Source organism: Rhagoletis pomonella, unplaced genomic scaffold (assembly GCF_013731165.1).
Source record: "Rhagoletis pomonella isolate Grant_MI unplaced genomic scaffold, Rhpom_1.0 Rhpom_scaffold_00008, whole genome shotgun sequence".
NCBI lineage: Eukaryota > Metazoa > Arthropoda > Insecta > Diptera > Tephritidae > Rhagoletis > Rhagoletis pomonella.
This window is the reverse complement of record NW_023458562.1, coordinates 16,500,057-16,522,881: the sequence shown is the minus strand read 5'-3', so window position 1 is coordinate 16,522,881 and position 22,825 is coordinate 16,500,057. Positions and strand designations below refer to the sequence as shown.

The 22,825-nt window shown below is 34.5% G+C and overlaps 1 protein-coding gene across 4 annotated transcripts in view; it reads left to right on the top strand.

Moving 5' to 3' along the window:
* LOC118744253 (mucin-17) overlaps positions 1-22,825 on the top strand; it is a 108,001-nt gene that overhangs the window by 68,394 nt on the left and 16,782 nt on the right. The gene's annotated exons all lie outside the window — the stretch shown is intronic.

Sequence of the window (22,825 nt, the reverse complement as noted above, 5' to 3'; positions counted from 1 at the left end):
GCTGATTAAGACACAATGATGTATGACAACTTAAAATTTTAACAACATTTTTGCTAACATAAATATCCGCATTTTTGGTCGCTTTTGTTTAGACATTCTTGCAGTGTTTATTTGCCAAATATTTGAGTATCTATTGTGTGTGACACAATAGAAAGAGTAAAAAAAAATACTGAAAACAATTGAAAGCCAATCTATCATTTAGAAAAAAATACAGGTAATTAAAATTTCGTTTTTAAATAAAAAATAATTAAGATACTCGTGTTTCATAATAGAAAAAAAAACTAAATAAAAAATTAAACTAATTACCTTTATCAAAAAAAGTGCTAAGAAAGCCAACTCAAACAAAAGCAGTTAAACAAGCTATAAGCAATATTATTCCAAAAGAATGGCGTTTTACTTAATAAAAATATTGCAGTGCATACAGTAAAAATATGGTTTTTTCACATTTTTCAAAACAAAAAAATTCCATACTTTTTGCAACATTCCACCTCAAGTGTATTTTTTCATGCAAATATTCGCTCGTGTTGCTGTGAGCACAAAAGTCATAACAAATAAAACAAGTCTACAAAAATTAAATTATGCCAATAATCAACAAAAGCTGTCAATATTTCAAGGACATTGCAATATTCTTTGTGCTTGCAGCAATAATAATAATTAAATCATAACCCAAGACTCCGCCAAGCACTAAGAAGGCAATCGTAGTGTAGCGCGGGTGTGGCACTAAACGTTTGTAGGTGCAGCCACTAGCAGCTAGAAGTGCTAAAGCGTTTTACATAGAACTGGCTGTCCGCTTCAATTGTGGTTTCAGCCAACAACAACATACAACAGCCGCAATTGTAGCAAGTACTCGGTTGCTCGCAATTTTTTCCCCTACTCAACGGTCAGTTGAAAGTGACCAAGCGCAAATTGGCGCAGATTGGCGGACACTACTACGCGTAAAAAAAATGCTAGAAATAAAAGTTCCAATAACAGCAACAACAACAGCAAACACTTAAAAGGCGTCAATTGCTACGCCCTCGCACTTGCGAATTCCAACAAAGCCCTGAAAACATAAATCTTTAATGGCCAGTTGTTGTCGCCGTTGTTGCTTGAGTTTCAGGGATTTTTTTTGCGATTACTTGGCTTTTTCCTACTCTTTTTTCTTTTTTTTTGTATGCACTGTCTTTTGCGATTACTTACAACCAGTTTAACTGGTCAACTGATCAATTTTGCAAGTAGAAAAAATAATAACAGCAATGAAAGAGATAAAATTTAATGTTTTGAGTAAATAAAAAATGACCAACAATCAGCTGAATATGAGACAATGTAGCTTAAGGCTGGCTGACTAAGCTGGGGTGGCTAGCTGAGGCTGTGTGGTAGCCAGCTATATATATTCATATACTCATGTGCTCGCATGTGGTTTACATACTACTACATACTATATGTAAATCGATCAGTTTGCAAAAAATATTACCCGCTGAACTAGCCACTCATATATTTTTCGCCAATTTTCAATCACTCTACTTGCTGGCTGTTTACTGCCTGCTTGCCGGTGCCGGTTGTAAAATCGAATTCCGTAAACTAATAAATTATGCACTTTTGCCTTGTGTTCAATTGGAGCGCTTGGTTAGCGTGGTGTTTGATATTTGTGTTTTGGGTACGTACCTGTTTCAACAAATGCTGCATGACTGGCTTTCTGCTCACTTTCAGCTAGTGTGTCAACATGCATAAATTGCGCCGTAATTGTTGCGCTGATTAATGTTAGCGCGATAAAAGTAATAAAAATTCCATTTATTACACGGAAGAAAAAAATTAAAGAAAAAACGCCGTAAGAAAATTAAAATTAGGAGTATTCACGCATACTGCACATTCTTCAACTAAAGTAGATTTAAAAGCAAGTCAAATTTTTAACTTTTTGCTTAACTTGTATTAATTAAAATTAATTTATTAAAAAGTGTAAAATTTACAGAGGTTCATGCGGGTTTCTTCGCTTTCTTAAATAAAAGCATTTTGTGTTTTTTTTTTTGCAAAACTACGGTGCGAGAATACATTTTTTGCCGCTAATAGAAAAGTTAAAGCCTGGTTATTATTTATTTTACAAGTGGTATTAGTTACTGCCAAAATTCTCGACCGGTTTTCATGTTTTTTGAAAGGTGAAATTTTTTTTTTTCGTTTTGGTCACTGTCTTCGTATTCCTCTTCGGAATTCATCCACATAAGTCCTCGTCTTGGGATCGTCTTCACATTCGCATTTGCTTTCGTATTTCCTTTCGGAATTCATCCGTATTAGTCCTCGGAAAGAATCCGTATTAGTCTGAGAATTAATATTCGTATTCGTTGTCGTATTCTTCCTCGTATTCATCTTCGACTTCGTCATATTATTCCCTTTCGAATTCATCCCTTTATTCGTTTTCGTCTTCGGATCCTCTTCATATTCGCATTTGCCTTCGTATTCATCTTCGCATACATCTTCGTATTAGTTATAGTCGTTTTCTTGTTATTCGTATTCGTCGTCGTGTTCTTCTTCGCATGCGTTTTCGCAATCGTCTTCGTATACGTCGTCCTTTGACATACGTTGTCGTATTTGTCTTCGTATTCATCTTTGTATTCATATTCGTCATCGTATTTGAATTTGTCCCCGAATTCATCTTTCTGTGCACCTTCAGTTGGTCTATGTATTTGTACTCGTCTTCATATTCATGTTCGTCTTAATATTTCTTTTCGCATATGTAAGCCTTCGTATTTGTCTTCGTTGCCATCTTATCTTATTCGTCTTCGTATTTGCCTTAGTCTTCGTATTCGTATTGGTCTCGTTTGCAGATTCTCGCTTCGGATGCTCGTTTTCGTAATCGTCTTCCTACTCGCCCTTACATTCTAGTTCCAATTCATCCTCATATTGGTATTTGTCTTCATATACGTCTTCCTACTCGTGCTCATATTGTCTTTGTATCCATGTTCATCTTAGTGTTGTATTTATTGCTTTTCGGTTGGCCTTCGCAGGGGCGCACCCAGGAATATATTTTAGGGGGGGTTTTATATTTCTGAAGATATATCACCGGAAAATACTGAAAATTTTCTTCAGATAATACGCTCTTTAAAATATATTTATGCAAGTTTTATGTACAGTATGTAATAAATAAATAAACGTTTTAAAATTCATAAACTGCACTTTATTTACATAAGATTAACAGAACTCAAACACTTTTAACCGACTTTAAAAAAAGGGGAGGTTATCAATTCGACGGAATACGTAACTTTGGACCACGTGAACCGATTTCAATAATCATTTTTTTGTAGAAAGATGGTACCTCAAGGTTCGTCCCGTAATTTGGTTTAGAGATCCGATGATTGGATCATGAAGAAATTAACGGTACCCCTAAATTTGAATATAAGAATTGAAGCCCGTTGTGTTCTTTCCTTAAAAACTACTTGTTTAATAAAAAGTGCTATAAACTCAAGATGCGCTCAACTTTCAAAAGTACCTAAGAAAAAATTTTAAATAGGACTCAGTAAAAATAAATTTATTGATTCCATGAATTTTTGCACTTTTACGTTCCTTTTTTCGATTTCTGGTTTCTGGCTTTCGATAGAGATGGTGATTTTTCACGATTTCTAATTTTTTTAATATTTCGAATACCGAAAAAATTAACTGAACTCTCGAGAAAAACCAAAAATTCATATAAAACGACGGACGAGAAATGAAAAAAAAATTTTCTTCTACCAAAATTTCTTAAATAATTTTGCAGCTCTCAAGAAAAAAATGCTCGTATATTCATTTCCTCATGAAAATTTACAGCAAAAGCAAAGCGCTTTTTCAAGCAACAGAAATTATAATAAATATTTCTTATAATTTCCTTGAGAGCTGGATTATTAGCTTTAAGATACAGTTTGTATTTGAGGTTATTAGCTTTAGGGGGGGTTTGAACCCCAAAACCCACCCCTTGTGTGCGCTAATGGCCCTTCGTATTTGTCATTATCTCTTTATGAGCATTTGTCTTCGTCTTCGTGTTCAGAAATGACAATTCGAAGCAAAAGAAAATGTGAAATTAATATACCGTTCGCAAACTTAGTAAAACTCAAATTCAAGGCTTGAAGGATTTTGACACGGCGATTACAGTCGTAATTCTCAATCATTTTTAAAGCACAAAAGCTCCCCTCATCTACAGAAGAAAATATATTTCCAATTGTCTTTTTAGTTTCAAAATCGATCCAGTAGAACCGCCAAACTAGGCGGAAAAGTTTTATGTTACCCTTTTAATCTTTATAAAGATTTTTTTAAATTTTTTTGTTATTTCTTAATTTTCTAGTAGATTTTTGAATCAAAATTTATCAATTTGTTGCCGATGTTTTATGTATCCAAAAAGACAGTTAACCGCTTATATTTTCTAAATTAATATGGATAGCAAAATCTCAAAAAAAAAAAATGTATTTTAAGGTAAGCCTAAAAAAATTGTTTTAAATAGGATTTTTTTGAAACGCTTTTTTTTAAGTAGCTTTTTATTGTTTCTAAGCACACTGTTTGCCTACTCACCTACTGCTCCATCGATGTTGCAATATCAAGTTAGCTGAAGGCGTGATCGCCCACTCATGAGGCGTTAAAGAATTTTAGAAAGTCTACTGCTACACAATGTATGTATGTACATGTTTTGCAAATGCATTTTTTACCTTCTAATAAATGCATAAATTAACACCTATTCAAAGCTAAGCTGAGCATAAAAAACAATATGTGTAAGTGTATAGACATTTTTATGCCCAACAAAGGCAGCCTGCCACCAATAACATCGGTTTTTTTCGCCTTACCCACTCTGGCAAACAAGCAGGCTGTCTCGGTTCTTTATGGATTTGTAACTCTATTATTTGTACGAACGCAAATTGGCTTCCATTATTTGCATTTTACGCATGTCATGGCTTGTTTTTCTCCCGAACCGCCAACTTATTTCAAGCTGGCAAATTTAACGCAGAGTTTATTGGCATATTATTCTTGGTTGAAACAATTGGAAATTGTGCTATTATTACAAAAAACTCCAATATAGCTAACCTGTTGCGCAGCTACACTGACAGTTGGCAGTTCATTAAGAAATTGAGAAGTATGAAAAATTGGCTGAAATTAGCAGACGCGAAATGAAATGGTTAAAAATGGTGGTGAGTAGCGTCTATAAAATGCTTTGATGAGCAATGAGCAGCAAGAAAACGTGTAATAATGTGACATCATCTCAGGCAAATATAAACAAAACCGAATGAGATGACAAATGATGAAGATATGATGATGTAGAGGCAAGAGAAACAAAAAAATTCTAGTTTTAAAAACCATAAAAACCCCACGCAGCAGACACTTTTAAGCGCGTTTAAAATATTTTTTTTTATTTTTTTTTTTTCGTATTATTTTTTCTCCGCTCAGTCGTGGTTGTTGGTAGTGAAAAAATGGCAAGCAACCAGCCGCGTAATGGCTAATAATTTTATTGCGCTTTTAGTAATATTTTTACGGATTTTAATGGTTTTCTCTTTGTTTCTTTTTTTTTCCTCATCTTGCACGCTCGCCCGGCAGTTCAATAACATGCTGGCTGCTGCTGCTGGGTACCGAATTCTGGTGGCACCTTATTTTGTTGGAAAATAAAAAAACAAAAATATTTAGAACATTACGTATTTAGTCGTTGTATTGTTTTAATAGAGCCAGCAGGTGCGAATTGCTTTTGAAGGTGGCTTACTATGCGTTTTGTATAAGGAAGTGTTTGCACCGCTGGAGTTTTATTTTTATTTTATTTTTAGTTTTTTTTTTTACGCTCGTAGTATAGCTGTCCAGAATGATTAGAAATAGAACAGCTGCTGTTAATTGCAAAATAATAATACCAGCAAAGCGTGAAGGTCATGGGTAATAAAAGACAAATGACCAGCCACAGGTTGTAAAAACAAGTAGCCGGTTTTAATACAGTCAAATAAAAAAAAATAATAATAATAGAAACTTAGTTGCAGTAAAAGTGTAAAGCGACCTAAAATTATATATAAAAATAAAGAATATAATGGAATAAAATACATACCTTAACAATGTACTAAATAAAAATAAGTGTATTAAAAAAATGCAAAACTTAAATAAATAAAAATTCCACAATAAGTTTTCATTAAAAAAGTGCCTCAAGCTCAATAAAAATTGTTGAATAAAAAAATATAAAAAATAAAATTAAAGGTAAAATAAATTTAAAAATTACAGTGGAATAAAATGTACAAAATAAATGAAATCATATTCAAAAATATAAAAAAGAAAACAAAATTAATTAATATAATAAAAAAAAATCAAATAAAATAAAATAAAGAAAAAAGTTAATAAAAAAAAGTTGTAATGAAACAGCAAAAAGTAAATAAAAACAAATTAACCTAAATAAAAAAAGAATAAAGGAAATTAAAAAATAATGCAAAATTAAAAATTTAACTTAAATAAATTAAAAACTTAAATAAAAAAGGTTAATATGTAAAACAAAATCTTAAGGTTCAAATAAAACGAAATAACGTGAATTAAAACAATAAAAAAATTTAAAAATTACAATGAAAAAATGGTAAAATAAAATAAATTTAAAACACAATAATATAAAAAGCGGAATTCAAATATGTAGAACAAAGAATTTAATAAAATTAAATTAACTAAAATAAAAAAATTAATATGGAATAAAATAAAATAAAAATAAATGGAATGGGTAAAAAACGTGTAAAATTTTTTTTAAGAAAAATAAAATAAACTAAAATGAAATAAAGCCGAATAAAATATTAAATAAATTAAAATGAAAAAACGTAATAAAAGAATAAAAAACTATAATGGAATAAAATAAAATAAATTTTATGAAATTAATTAAAATAAAATAAAAAAGATATAATACAAATAAATAATTAAAATCAAATACATAATTTTAAAACAACAAAATAAAAAAACTAAGATCAAATATAGCGAATTGAAATAAATAACAATTTAAAAAAACACAAAATGGAATAGATTAAATAAAATGGAATAACACAATAATAAAAAATTACAAAAAATAAAAATAAAACTAAAAAATTTATTACATCTAATATAATACAAAATAATATAAAATTTAATATCTATAATGAAAAAAAATATTATCTTTAATGTTATTAATTTGCAATTTGTAGCTACGATAAATTTAAAATTTCTTGAATCTTCTAAAAAAACTGCTTGATTTTAAAAAGAACTCGCAATTTTTCACTAAAAAATTAGAAACTAACTTTGTAAATTATTGTTTGGAATGTTTGTATTATTTTAATATTTTTGCAATGCCGAGCCAATACAAACTAGTAAACAAAAAAATTTAAATAACCGTGAAATCACATAAATTACACTTCCGAAACGGTATTTGCTACTACAAACAAATAACTGCTGCACAAACATACATACCTACTTATTTAGCAAGTTGCCTAACTGTTACGGATTATTTAGAAAAATGCAATTATGCACGAAGTTAGATACACACACACATTCATACCGCCATCCAAATAATTGAAGAAAAATCTTGCCCATCAACTAAGTAGTGATTTTTGCTATGGGAAATGTCGAAAAGCATTGAAAACAATGCGGCTAAGTTCGTGTCTGAAGTCTTCTGTTTTGCACAACACTGCACAACACAACACAACTAATTGTGCAATTGCTCAATGTTTAACGCTAACTGCACTGTAAAGCTAATTAAACTAGCGCAAAAGAATAATGCAATTCGTTTGAGTAGTTTACACACACAAACACACATGCATATGTATTCATAAAAAAATGCCTGCATACATGCATCCACATACATATTTATAATACTCTTCAGTGCGCACAACCAACCTTAATGCTTCATTAATTAAACTAAAGTAAAATCGCGTGCATAAAATACTCCAATTCATTTCATTCTAAGGCTTTGAAAATATATTCCGTTTTAATAATTAATTTTAAATAATTTTACGAGTGCTTTGATTGTCGAAATGACGAAACTAAAAAATTGCATAAAAATGCAAACTTCATAGTGCAAATTTTGTAAGAAACTTCAACAAAAAAGCACACCATTTGTGTAATAAAATTTCAATATGTTTTTGCGGTAAATATGCAGATTTTCACCTGCAAGCAGACTCGCTGGCAAATTCGTTCGTTTAGATTTTTTTTACTTTTTGATATTGTTTTAGTTTTGCTTTTATACTTTTGACTTAAAGCAGATAAAAACATAGAATAAGCAGTAAATGAAGCAGCGAAAACACAATTTTGAGGTAATATTAAAAATTGCCAAATACATAGCTTCAAGCAATTAATAATAAATAATTAAAAAAAAATTACTTGTAAGCAGTGTTGCCACTTAAGCAACTTTTATGTACCAAATCAGTTTCCAAACCACCAAACATTTTTCCATCATTTAAACGAAATTTCTTGAATTCACGGATTTTTAGCTACACAAATTAGCAGTAAAAATTAAAATCTTTCTCACAAGATAGGCAATTTTTCGTTAAATTTCAACAGCTCATCGATCATGGCTTTGGGAAGTGAGAAAACTTATACTTGTGACAACTCTTACGTGTGACCAAATTGAAAGCAATTTTTGAACGTGGAAACGCAAAGTAAAGCGACAGTGGCTGAGCTTAGGGGCCAAGCAAAATGCGTATGCCAAATGTGGCACAAATTGGTGAACTGGTTTCTGGGATACACATTTTTGCTATAACTCGACGGTGCCGCATCCAATTCTAAAAAAAATTTAATTACAAATCAATTGGATAACTTTCATTTTTAAATTTTTTGCAATACACGATAGTCAAAGTTGAAAAAGTTAAAAAATATGGGTTTGACAGGTTTACCCGATGAAAAGTCCCAACAAACTAAATACAAAAATAGAAAGGTCTATTGATTCTCTTTCCAAAACATACTGGATCTTTAAAATCGAATGAAAAATAGTTATGCTATTAATAGATAGGTAAGTGCTTCAAGTACGGAAACAATCAGTTTTCTTCAGTAAAAAAAAATTCAGGGTGCAGGGACCACAGAAATCAATTTTCGTGTTGTATTCGACCCTATAACTCATTTTTTGTACAAGAAGAAAGCATTGAAACCCTAAACCGCGTAGAGTGGAACTTTCATCCGTACAAAAACTGCCTGTATGTCCGCTGTACCGTATCTGTACATATTTACACAGACAATTTGAACTTCACTATTTTTTATTGCAAAATCAACAGTTAACTAAATTCTACGTAATTGACAGAGTGCTATGCCATACACGTCCGACCTAATTCTCAAACGCTACTAGCTTAAAGTAAAAATTTATGCAAACTATCGATACCTAGAGAGGTATTAAAGGTGCGCGCTCCCACTTAAATGAATTAAACAAAAAAAAAACACAACAAAATCGATGAGCCATAAATTGATTGAAAAATACTGTGACTGTAAAAAAATTGGGTGAGTTGTGAGAGCGAAACGCAGTAGGGACTGGCAAAGACATAAAAGACAAGTAGTTAAATACGAATTAGTAATAAAAATTCCAAAGAGAAAATATTCAAAGAAAACAAAAAAATAAAGTATGTACTGTAACAAATGCAAAAAAGAAACATTAATTTAAAAAGCAGAATTTAGTGTTGAAAATAATGCGCGCGCAAAATTGTAAAATAAGGAAATCTCAAACAAAAAAAAATTTAAAAAAGTATGTGAAAAAACCTTTACAGTTACATCAGCACCCATAGGTCGTACACGGTGAAGGCGCTCCTCAGTGGCATAAGTTTTAATGTGCCAGGAATTTCAATGAATAAAACAGCATGACATTTTCGCGATTTATTTGATAATACGAATATGTATATGTATGTGGCATACATATGTATGTGTATGTAAATGAGCATGTATAGACGTGCCATGCATTCATGGGAATGTCTTCGAAGTGACGACGTACTTAAATACATATGTATGTATGTATGCAAATACTTATTTATGATAAGGCAAATAAGTATTTACTGGGAGCGGAAGGTGCTGAGACTTTCTTGAAATTTTTTGAGTACTTATGCCGAGATACGTAACCTGAACTATCCAAATTTTTGAAGAACCGCGTAAGATGAAATTGCTCATCATTACTTTTAAAATATTCAAATTGATTTTGTTTTCACTAGCTACAAGGGAATTAAAATTTTGGGATATTATTATTAACATTTTTCAAAATCTACATAGGTTAGGTTCGATTATTCTGGCTGGCTGACCGCCCCGCATAGATCAATCCGTCCTTGGTGATGCCAGATGGAGATAGGGGTTTAATTAAGTATATTCGAAGTATATATCATTAAGGATGTCAATGCTTTTTGAGAATTTCAGCAGTGCTTGAAACCTACATAACATAATTGTTCTAAAAACATTTCCGTAGAGCTAGGTGTTACCCCAAACACGGGTTCCTGCGGCGTTAAATGGTCTAAAACTGCTCTGGGTACTGATTGAAAGAGCTGTTCCACTAAAGAGAATTGGCCTCCCACCAGCAGAGGAAGCTCTGGTTTTGCAAGGCAGGAGCTCCTTCGACCGCTCCGATACATCCAAGGTTAGATATTTTTTAAAGGCCACACAAGTTGGGTGTATGTGTGCTTATCGTCATCTTTAGGACTTAATGAACTGTTATTATTCAAGTACTATATAGAATACCTCCAGTTGCATTTTCAGTTCAACTAGTTTGCGTTTTATCTTTTTTCCATTGTCAGAATATGCGTCAGCGTAAACCATTAGTTCAGTTGGACTGAGCTGGCATGTGAAGAGGTGGTTGGTGTCATGTGGGGAGTCTCCACATGACGGGCACTTATTAGGGATATTGGGGTCAAGTCTGGACATGTAGCTGTTGAGACGGCTACAATATCCAGACCGTAACTGGGCCAGAGTATAGCGGGTCTCTACTGACAGTTGAAGTTCGGAGTCTGCGATTGGTAGTGACTGGGCTGCGATTATGGTATTCATAGGTCGTGAGTCGTCATCGATGGTGACCGACCCCCTATGAATGCCGTTGATCGCTCGTCGGTACGTCTTCGGCTCCAGTGGTTTGTCAATGTATGTCCGGACTGCGTCCATGTATACGAAAAATTGCGCCTGACCTGCTTGGGCGGAGGTTCCTCCTCAAGCAGTGGTCTTTTGGGGTGTTCACGCCTATGGCATCCCACCACTTTACGGGAAGTATTTTTGCCTCACTGTCCAGGTGGTAATCAGGCGACATCAGAAGGCAATCTGTCGCTGTCCGTAGTGCGGCATTCTAACAAGTCTTTAGCTTCGACCACTGCATCCAAATGAGTCCAACTAGTCCACGGCCACCAAACACGCGTATTATCGTTCAGAACCGGCCGGCCACTTGCTTTCTATCTTGCCAGCGACGTTTCGAGAACCACTTATTTAATTATTCTGGGCTTTGCGGTTTGATCTCGGAAGATTATTGACGACTGTCGATCGCTCATATAATTCGCCGACCACCGTTTGAGTCCCTGCGGAAGAAAGACAGCTTCACTGTCTTCTAATCGTGGAATAACAAACAGTGTCAAACGCCTTTGACAGGTCCAACGCTACTACAACTGTCAGGGTAGGGGTGTGGGAAGGTTAACTGTTGCTCATTTGAGCATCTTGGAGTCGTGCAGCCCCTTTGGTTGCTGATTCGCACCTACGCAATGCGCGAGCTCATGGCCGTGGTGGTGGGCGGTGCCATATGACTCGAGCAATAGAGGGTCATAAAGCCAGTAGTCCCTTCCTGTGAGACTTAAGGGCTGAGCAGGTTCTTAGGTAACTCCATCTGTCACAGGAGTTGCACCTAACCGAATTAGAGTTCGGATGGAGTCCTCCCTCTGGTAGACGCAGCAAGAGTATGTCCCGGAGAAGAAAAATACGGAGCCAGTCTGGCTGCAAGGTGATGGCTGCGATTGATGGGGTTCGCCGATCTAAACCGGGTTAAGTCGCCGAAACCACAGCACTTGGTCGGGTAAAACTCGAGTCATTTCGGAACGTAGAACCGCACTCAGAAAAAGGTTTAGTTATAATAACCAAGATTTGGTTATAGTGACCAAGTGGCATAGTTGGATATGGCGAAATAAATATCTAGTTCACGAAAGTCTGCAATTTACTTGAGCCTTCTAGTTGGGACAAATGTATATTTGTTAATAATTACAAAACGACTACCTTGAGTGGACAATATTGTTAGTTGAATAAAATCATTGTTGAGCAAATATAAACAATGCTTTGGTTGATACAAGTTTTCATTTAATTTTAGGAACTTGCTGTAGTCGTGAATCAGCTAACCGTTTATTATTGGAAAAAAAGTTTCAGTTTGACACAAATAAAAATTTACTCGATGGTTGTTGTGTTTACTTCTTTTATTTGCATATATTAAGCATAAAAAATACAAACATATTTACATAAATAGTTACTAGTGTAAATAATACATATGTATATGGTGGTAAGAATTTCCTAAAAAGAAACGATTAAACAGGAATCGTCGTGCGAAAACCCAGGTCAATATCTGCTGGAAGTGCTGGTTTAAGTATACTGCTTTGCTTTTTCCTTGGCTAAATAGATACTTTCTAATTATAATTCACATGAATTATATATCCACTGAGAAACTTCGGTTGGCATCAAACTTTATATTTTTAAATAACCATACCCGCACCGAAACAACTCGCGGCGATTGCAAAACTGCAACTGAGACAAACAAGCCTGGGCATGTCATAGCACACACTTTTCTTTCTCTACCCAGCGCAGTGATCGACATGCCATAGCTTACTGAGCGCTCTGTAACCACACGCGTGTTTCACCCGTATACGAACAGCGGTAGCGGAGCAATGATTTCCACGCACACAGTCTCATTCATTGAATCGTTTTTATGCAATGGTCGGCATACTAGCACATTCAAACGATTCAATAAGTGGGACTGTGTGCATTGCTTAGCTGGCGCTCTTCGTATGTGAAACACACATGAGCTCAGAGAGCGCTGATCATTATTTAGGGGGTGCTCATAAGCATGAATATATTCCGCTCTCAAACCAAATCGATCAACTAAGATTTGGTAACTATGACTAATCCATGTGTTGAAAGAAAGCTTATCTGTATTAGCAGAGCTTAATGGCATCCTTTTATGAACCATACTTTAAGTTGAATGGAATTTGTAGAAATATGCTTCAAAAAAATATTTATTAGTATTTACCAAACCCTTCAACTAAATTAACGATTTGGTACAACCTAGATGAATATTAGAAGCTTTAATATATTTAGTTATAATTACCAACCCATGGTAATAGTTCCCAATCCTTAGTCACAGTTCCCAAATATTGTCAAAATTCGGGAACTAAATATCTTTAGTTGTCGAAACTAATCCTTTTTCTCAGTGCGGCTGTCGTGGGAATGAGGGTGAAAGTCTGCCTATGCATCACCAGTTTAAGAAATATATAAACTCCTTTTTTGCAAGCGCGGCTGCAACAGTCACGTTGGTCGAGAGGTTAGAACGTTGGATTGCCATTCGAGCTATTCGTGGTTTGAGGTCAACAGAAGAAATATGTACGTATATATTTTTAAATATTATTTATTTATTTGCAAAGAAATTTTTTTTAATAGTTTTAAGCAAATTTTTTTTAATTTTTGTAATAATATTTCACAAAACATTTTCCCCATTAGGTTCCTAAAACGCCTAGCAGACTCGAACCTGGGATCCCAGAACCTGAAGCGGTAGTTCTTTACGCGCCGCTAAGGCTTAATTTAGTAATTGATTTTTCGTTTTGGATTTAACAATTCAAAGACAGATTTCATACCAGTTAGTGAACTAATCGCCTTTTACCAGTTAATTTACTAGAACGTTTACTGATTGGTTTGGGAAGTAGATTCCTATTTATGTTAAAAAAAATCAAATTAAGTTGTTTTATACCAGTAAACCTCAGAGTGTATTTTCGGAATGAAAAAGCTTCGAACTAATGGAAAGGCATCTACATTTCGCAAACAGTATAAAATTGTAGTGGGCTCCTTTTGAGTAAGAATTTAGTATAAGATTTAGTCTATAGCCTATCAAGAATGTTTTCGCTTATCCAGTGGCTCTATCAAAAATACTAACCTCTTACTAGGATATTTAAATAGAGGTATTAATTCAAGCAAACGACTATGACGAGTAATTGCCACAATTTAAGAGTCTTTTTATTTACTGATATGCTTACATAAACACGTAATAAAGTCATACCGAGTTCGTAAGCAAAAAAATCCCATAGAATACACAAATATGACACAACAAATATTTATTGCCCACTCCGTATAAAAAAATATTTATTTTTGTGGCTGATCCACAATTACAATGACTTATGACATTCGTGTAGTGCAATACCTAGCAATAATGCAGAAAATAAATAGTTAGAAGAATAACTTAGCAACAACAAATAGAATTAATTTTTTTCGCCTTCCTCTAACGCGAAGTCAAGTAATTTAGTTTTTTGCACACGCTTTTCAAATATCAAACAGCTCCCAGGTGTGTCCGTCCACGCCGAAGCCGACGATCATGGTGCTGGTGACGTTGATGGCGATGATGATGCTGGTGCTGGTGCTGGTGCTGGTGCGCAAGAGCGAGTGGCATCGGCGGCATGTGGTGGATGCAAGTTGCAAACAACGGTATGCTGCAATGCTGTGGCCGCCATGTCAAACCATGCCTGTGTGCATAGCGAGCGGAGGAGTAGCGATGGCAACAATGCTGGCTGGCATTTCCACTTGTTGCATTCGATTGCGAACGCTGCCAATCGCTAGCAAACAAAAATAGAAGAGTTACAAAAAACAAAATGAAGGGTGGAATGCTGCGGGAAAAGGGCGGCGAATGGCAGCAGAAGAGGAGCAGCATTGACAGCTAGCAATGGAATGGTACACGTAAAGCACTGCGAAGAATGCATGTTGGTTGATTAGAAGCTGCAATAACGAACAACAAAACTAAGAGAAAAATATTAAAAGAAAAAATTAAGATGAAACATTGCGCAGGGGCTCGTAAAATTGAGGAGCGTACCGGCTCCAACAGCGAGCGATGGAGTCGCAAAGCAAACAGCCATGCCAACTGTAGTGCCAGCTAAGCGAGGTGTGCGCGCCGAAGTAGAGAGGTGTGCGCATGCTTCTATGTTGTATCTAACTATGTAAATATGTTAGTATACCAGCTTGTTCGCGCGCACATCAAGGCAAACTAGTCGCACGAATCGCAAATGAGCTACTTGTAGAGCGGTAAGACCACAAGCCAGCCAGAGGCCAAAAAATCATAAAAGACAAAAGGTTTTGTAAAGAACCATCGAAACTGGCAAATAAACAGACATACAGACAGACCGGCAAAGAGTCAGCTAGTTGGCCAGACAGACGACAAGCAGTCAAAGAAGATGCAACATGCTGATGAACCGATAGACGACACGCTATACAAGTTAGATTTGTTTGAGAAGCGACGTACGATCGCCAGAGACAGGTCCTCAGATGAGCAAGAAAATAGAAGAAGAAGAAGAAGAATAAATGATGCACCGCTAGACTATCACACAAGAAAAAGCAAAGGCCGCCAAAGCGGCTTGAGAATTGCATGCACACACCGCAGAAGACATAAATTTTTGCACGAAAAGCCTAATAAGGTGTGACAGAATAAAGATTAGGAGGGGCTTTGAATGGGAGTATGTATGTTTGCTTTAAGCAAAGAATAGGTTTTTCAGGGATTTTGGTTGAAAGGGTTTCTATTCCGGCTTCGCATAGTAAAAGTATGCTATATAATACTATTAAAAATTTAATAAAATAGTATAGAAATATATGACTACATACTTACTACTTATGTCTTCGTTGCGAAATTCCAAAAAGCACATTCTGCTTTGTCTCTTCTAATAAAGTTACCCCAATTACGTGCGAAACATTGCCTAGTACGTGCAACATATCGCGCATAAGCGCAGCTGTAACGTAGCGAAAATGCATGCACATTAGGGTGGTTCAGTTGTTGTCCACCCATCCCCCAGAACTGAAGAATGTCGAAAATAAAGGGACCCATAATTTTTTTTTTTATCGGTGCCAAACCAAAATTTACTGTACAAAATAGTCCAAATTTACTGTACAAAATAGTCCAGAGACCGATTTGATAAATTTTTGAATTAAAGCTTATAAAATTCAGAAGAGATTTGTAGAGTCCGATTAATTAATTTGTAGGTATTTGTTCATATTGAATTTTGTATGTAACATTTAAAAAATATTAAAAATTCACGCGAATGCTTGGCCACTAAAAAATGTACTAAAATTTCGCACGTTCAATAATATACACAATTGTTGCAAAATTTCAATCTTTCAATTCATACAGTTGGTATACCAAAATATAAATGGAAATGCACATATGTTCGACATTTTTGGGAAGTTTTATCACCTGTTACGCTGAACATATGTATGTATTCTCCTTATCGAGCTTATTAATTGTATAATAATATCTCTATAAAAGTGAATTTTGAATCACATCTCTAAAAATAAAAATCTTAATTATTATAAATCGTCGTTTAAAGTAAAAAAACCGCGTATCAACAAAACGCAAAACCGCGTATCAAGATAATGCAAAACCGCGTATGTGAGGTTGTATACATTATTTTCTAGATAGTAAAAACTCTCATATTTCAAAATGGTTCTCTTTTTTTATAAAGCAATCGTATTTCTGGCTAGTATATTTCAAGACGAATGGATAAGAATTGAGCCAAGAGCTTGTGTGAGCAAATCCATTTTTTGGCAGCCAATGTCAGTTACGCGGTTTTGCAGAATGACGATACGCGGTTTTGTACTTTAAACGGCGAAATATTTGTATATTTTATGTGCCTGTGACCACATAACGCATGTTATAAAGAAATAGTTTTTTAAAATTTTAAGCTAACATATGTATCATATTATAAGATCTCTGAAGGGGAATATTCTTATTCGACCAAAAAGTATTTAGTTTTAAAATTTTATAGCAATTCTACGAAAAAAAAATAGTTTCTTCGTGTAAAATATATTTAAAAATTCAAGCCGCGGCTGCACCGTTAAAATCATATTAACCGATTTCAAAAAAAAAAAATAAAATAATATAAGTCTCCTTATATTCGATATTCTTCAGTTCTGAGGCTTGGCAGCGAGAAAATTCCAAAAAATTTTATTTTTCTGTGTATTTTTGGACCACCTTAATAACATGCTATATTGAGCCGTATGCATAAAATGTGAGCAATTGTTTTTTTCTTAAAATGTCAAATCTTTTACTTAAAGTTATTCGAAAAAAATAGAGTAGAAAGTCTGAAAGTTTAAGAAAAAGTAATTGCTTAATTTTTACTAATACGGCCCATTGTAAATTTATGTGAAAATTTTTAAATTTTTTTTTAACACCAAAGTGGTTAGTCGCTATATGCAAAGCATAATTTTAATTACCAAATATAAATATGTCATAATAATAAAGAGCTCAAGATTTAAACCAAATTATGTAAAGCAGCGCATTTATGCACAAAGTTCTCTTACTTAAGCAGCAGGCAAATGAAAACGAGAGCCAGTCACTACGAACACTTTAACTTCATAACCAGACCGTCAGGGGTTCAACGAGGCAGTAAGTCACGTAGCCATACGGTAAAATGGTTCGTCAGTCGTTAATAAGATTTATGTTCATAATTGAAAGCCAGTCACTCAGCCAGCCAGTGGGTCGGACCATTACAGTAGTGCAGTCAGTTATAGTCAGTTGTATGTTTTCCATTGTAGAGATTTTTTTGTGCCCTGCAATTCCTACAATCTTTCAGTCACCTCGTTAGTTAAACATTCTTGTTAACATTAAATTAAGATTAGGTATTAGGTTAGTGCAGCATAACTAAGTAACTTCTTTGGCAATAGTGGTAACCGTGTGGCCATTGCAGAAAATACCTGTTGGACCGTATATACATAAGTTGCTCATATAGTTGCTCATATAGGTATTTTGTACTAATATCAATGCATTCTTTATGTAGTTACATCTTTTATTGATTGAATTAAGTTACAAGGATTATAGGGAATTGGCTTTGAAGGTAGTTTTCTTCAAATTAAAGGCCAACAGCCAATCGTCAACACCGGACAACTGCTAAGGCGACTAAGGAAATGTGAGACGCTTCTTGATTTTCTAGTCAATTCGACAGTAGGAATACTGTATTGGCCGGAAATGATCACAACAACGAGCATAAATATGGAGCAATAAATGAAAGCATCGATCCTTAGCTACCCAGCGTCCCCAAATAAATACTTTGTATGAATATTCCCATCATAATAGCTTACCAAAATTGTGACGTTTTTCAAAACCATTTCTTTAATCCGGCTTTAAACAGCTTGGGGAATTTTTTTAACTTTTTTTTATCAAGCGCGAGTTCCAGCAAAATAAAAAAATAATAAAAAAAAGAAAAAGAAAATATAAAACAAAAATCGTCACACTACGCTCATGCATATATAAAATTATAGTCAACCAAGCACCTTTCTGCTTGTAGCTATAAATAGCTCTCTTAACTGACCACTGCTTTGTGGTGTATTAACGTAACACACCTCAACAAAAGAAACCAAAACGGCAAATGGTTGCCATCTCGCTTTTTACTAAAATTATGGGAATTCCCTTATTTGGAAATTTTTCTACTTAGTTCTTTTTCTGTGTTTTTTATAAATTGTCTCTTTTTTCGTGTAAATACTTATTTTGTAAATAAAAACAAATTTTACACTGGAGTGCATTTTCTTAAACAAGTTTTCTGTTAATTCTTGCAGCTTTTCTGTAATGTTTGTTAAAAATGCACATCAAACTGAGAAAATTTCAGGTCATAGCTACTTGATGTTTATATTTTATCAAACTTGTTTAAGTAATTTATGTTTATAGAAGTAAACTTTTGTATTACCTTTTTTCACATAGTATTCAAAAGATTCTGTTATTCCATTATAGATGTCCAAAAAATTACAGAAATTAGTAGTTTGGTAGTTTGAAGTTGAAATATCTCAAAAACTGGAGCCGATCAGTGTTCACTTTCAGTACCGCAAATATTTTTAGAAATTTGGTGGGCCTGTGTTATTGTTATAAATAAGTCAGGTGCTTTTTTCCGTTAACATACTTTTGCTTTTTTGTGATACGAAAAATAATCGTGCCCCGAAAAATTATACAAATTTTTTTAACACATTTACAACCCAAAACGATACGTCTGCGTTGACTAGACACATTTGCGTTATTCAAAATTGAGAATTTTTTAAATAAATCAAAATTGTGTACGTATATTTTATTTGAAAAAAAAAAATATCTGAAAATGCTGTGGAAGTGATTAAAAATAAATTCTAATGAAAGTCAGCTTTTATTTGTATGAATTTTGCTATTTACTTTTTCTTTGCTGTCTTAGCCGATCTCAAATCACAAAAAATTTACCATTCCGAAAATGAGAGTTTGATGCAATAATTTTGAGGGTTTAATATATGCATATTTATGTTAGATTTCCAATTTGAAAATAGAAATAAAGTAAAAACGGGTTGGAGAAGGTGGATATTTACTTTTGATTTTTTTTTTTCGTTGCTAAAAGAAAAAAGTAGCAAGAAATTAAACTAATTTTTCTTAGAGGAACTAATACTGTTTTTTTTTTAATTTTTCCTAATATATAATGTTATTTTGTTGAACATATAGCCAGCTAAAAGTGCAAATCTGCTAAATCCACTTTTTTATAAATTACTTAAAGCCATCCAAAACGTCGAACTACCTGTTGCATTTCAACTTGATTCTATTCAATGAAACTCAAAGAAGGAACAGACATTTTGACAAGTCCAAAGGATAACTAAACTATTCATTAACGGCGAATGTTATCGACTAGCATGAATATTTACTTTGCTTTCAATACCGCAATGATTTGGGAAGTTTTTATCTTTTGCTTTAAAATTTTGAAAAACTGGATTTAGCAGCTTTTCACTCCAAGTGAAGTGGGAAATGAAAATTTGGTTTTATCCCCCTTTGGTTATTTTACTTTCCGATTTAAGTTATGCCTTTTCAGCTAATGGCAACTCTGGCTGTAGCTAAAAATAGCTGTTGCATGGTGAAAAATGGGCATTCGATTAAATTCACCATACAAAGTAGTAAATCAACACATAGCGGTGAAAACCGATAGTAGCGCCACTATCGCATTTACCAGCGGTGGCTGAGTGTGTTAACGCGCCGTGTTAAAGAAATCTTAGCTGACGCACGCGACGCGAGTTCGAATCTCGCTGTAGAGGTATTTGTTGTGGGCCTTCTTAGTTTGGCAGGAGTTTTTTAAAATCGTTTACTGATTAAAGACTCTAATCAAAGAAGGTAGAATAAATCGTTTCTTCGTTTCGCCGTACCTGTGCTGATCGACAAACAAGGGTCTGCGACGGGTCCCGTATAACATAGCGAAGGAATACATTTTTTTGATAATTAAACAAATTTATGCATGCAACTTGATATTTTTTCATTCACCATATTTTTCTTTAAAAAAACATTTATTTTTAATGATGTATCTAAATTTTTCCAGACGATTAAAATTTAGTTATACATACATATGTATGTATGTGTGTAAATAATTAACATTTTTCCAACGGCGCTCTTGCACAAACAACAACCCTATATACATACATACATATGTACATATATAAATATGTATGTAACGGCTTTTACATAGCATGCTTTCCTTAAGCAGCCACTTTAGTCGTCAACTCATTGGGATGGCCAGTAGCCGCGTGTGTTCGACCGCACCATTTGGGGAGTATTCGAAATACCAGAGTTCGTTTACCATTTGAGATACCAAATGATTTGCAGCGGGCAATAACAAAATTGGCTGGAAGCGTTCCATTGCGATGCATTACGATGAGACAGCGCAGTGAAGGAAGGAAGAAAGGAAGAAGAAAAGGGAAGTATAGAACAAACGCCCAATACCACCATAAGACGCAACATGATAACCCAAAGAGGCACGGCGATGCCTAAAAGAGGAATTAGACGACAATATCACCGGAAGACGCAAAATGATAACCCAAAGAGGCACGGCGATGCCTAAATGGGGACCAACAAACCACTAATCCTGATGCATTGCTTCGCTTCTGTGCGAGTCCTTCTCGCACAATGGTCATCCAGCCAAGCGTTTAGTGTTCACCTTGTTGGAGTGCTCGCAATTCGTATACCTCGCTCTGAGGTACCTTGATTCATCACATTGCCCAAAGAAAGAGCTAGAGGGTAGGGCAAGCGGGTTTCGGGCACAAGCATGCAGGTACATACCAGGCATATATACTGGGAAGCGTGTGAAAATAGACTCCTTCCAACTGGTGCGCTCACGATTGGCTTTTTTTCAGTAAAATTCAGAAATTGGTTTTCTTTAAAATATTTATTTTTTCATTGTTATTTTTTTCTTAAATACATAAATTCTTACTAAAAACTAAAAAAAAAGTATGCACATAAGTTTTTTTTTGCTTTAAAGTATGCATCATTTCACAAGATTTTCGAAATGAACTTTCTTCAACCAACTCACACCATTCGCTTAAGTAATGAATTAGTCGCACACTCACTCGAATGGCCGTCAGCCGTGTGGTTTAACGCTTTGTGCACAAAACGTCTATTCGAATTTCACTGCTTTAATCGCAGGTTCGAATCCTATATGAGTCAGTAGTCTTCTAACCAATTATAATGGCTTGTTACTTTCGATTGCTTCAGAAGTGCACCCCTACTAGCTTTGAAACCGAAGCTTGTGAGTGGACTTCAAGGCCAATAGCCTCATATAGCCAATTCAAGCAATTAATGTTGCAATGCGTATGCATGACGCCATTCAGTCAAACGTTGTTGTTTGTACACCATGTTGGAGTGCTCGAAGTTTCGCACATCAAAACAATGCAGTAAATTCCACAGAGAGATCCAGAGAAACGAGCTAGAACTAGAAGGTATATCAGATGTGCGCATTTCGGGTACTACATGCGTTTCAGCCAAGCACAAGAAGCCAGACCGTAGAGACTCGTTCTGTCCTACGCTGGTGTGCTGGTGAGCATGGCCTCTATAACTCCTTCCAACGGGTGACTTCGCGTTTGGCTTGCGTTTATTTTTTTAGAGTCTATATGCAAGCATTTTTTTTTATTCTTATAGACTTATAAAGCTATTGTATTTATTTTACTTTAGTATGTGTATATATGTATATATTTCTTAAGACCGCAATTTAAAAATCGTAATAGCAAAAACAAATGTCAATTGGCAAAGTGAAGGTAAAATGCCGGAATGCCAAGTGTGTTGGTCAACTGCGTGCGTATCTAATGACGTTACTATTTGCTTAGCTACTTATGTACGAGTATTTCTACTTGGCGTCTGCCACCAATGTATGCTAACTTGCTTTGACTAAACCAACTTATTCGCAATCGTAAGTTAAACAGTGTCTGATTTTGCCTCGGTGCACTTGAGCGGTCAACATTTTGGCAATGCGTGTTTTGGCACAAGATTGACGCTATTTTGACATTGTTGCTATCACGATTGTCAAGGCATTGAATTGTTTAAACTTTACAGAAATAATAAGCATGAAGAAAAAGTAAAGAAAGACATAAACAATGATAGGTAAATGAAATGCTATAGGAATTTGGATGAAGAGACGACTAAAAAACTAAGAAGTTAAAAAGGAAGTAGGTAAGTACCTCAAGCCGAGTAAATTAAAATATTCAGAGACAATTTCGTTTTTTGCAAGCTTTTATTAAGTTTGATCTATGTGTAATCAAATCTTGCAATATATTTTCAACCAACTTACCGATGAGCTTGAAACTTGAAAGAGGTGCTAGGTGGCGCAGGTTTGATGTATGTATTTGAAAACCACTGTATTTTTGCTCTGATATGGTTCATATTTCGAACTTATATTACTTACATCGTCGGCCGCTGTGGTGTAGTGGTAAGCAGTGC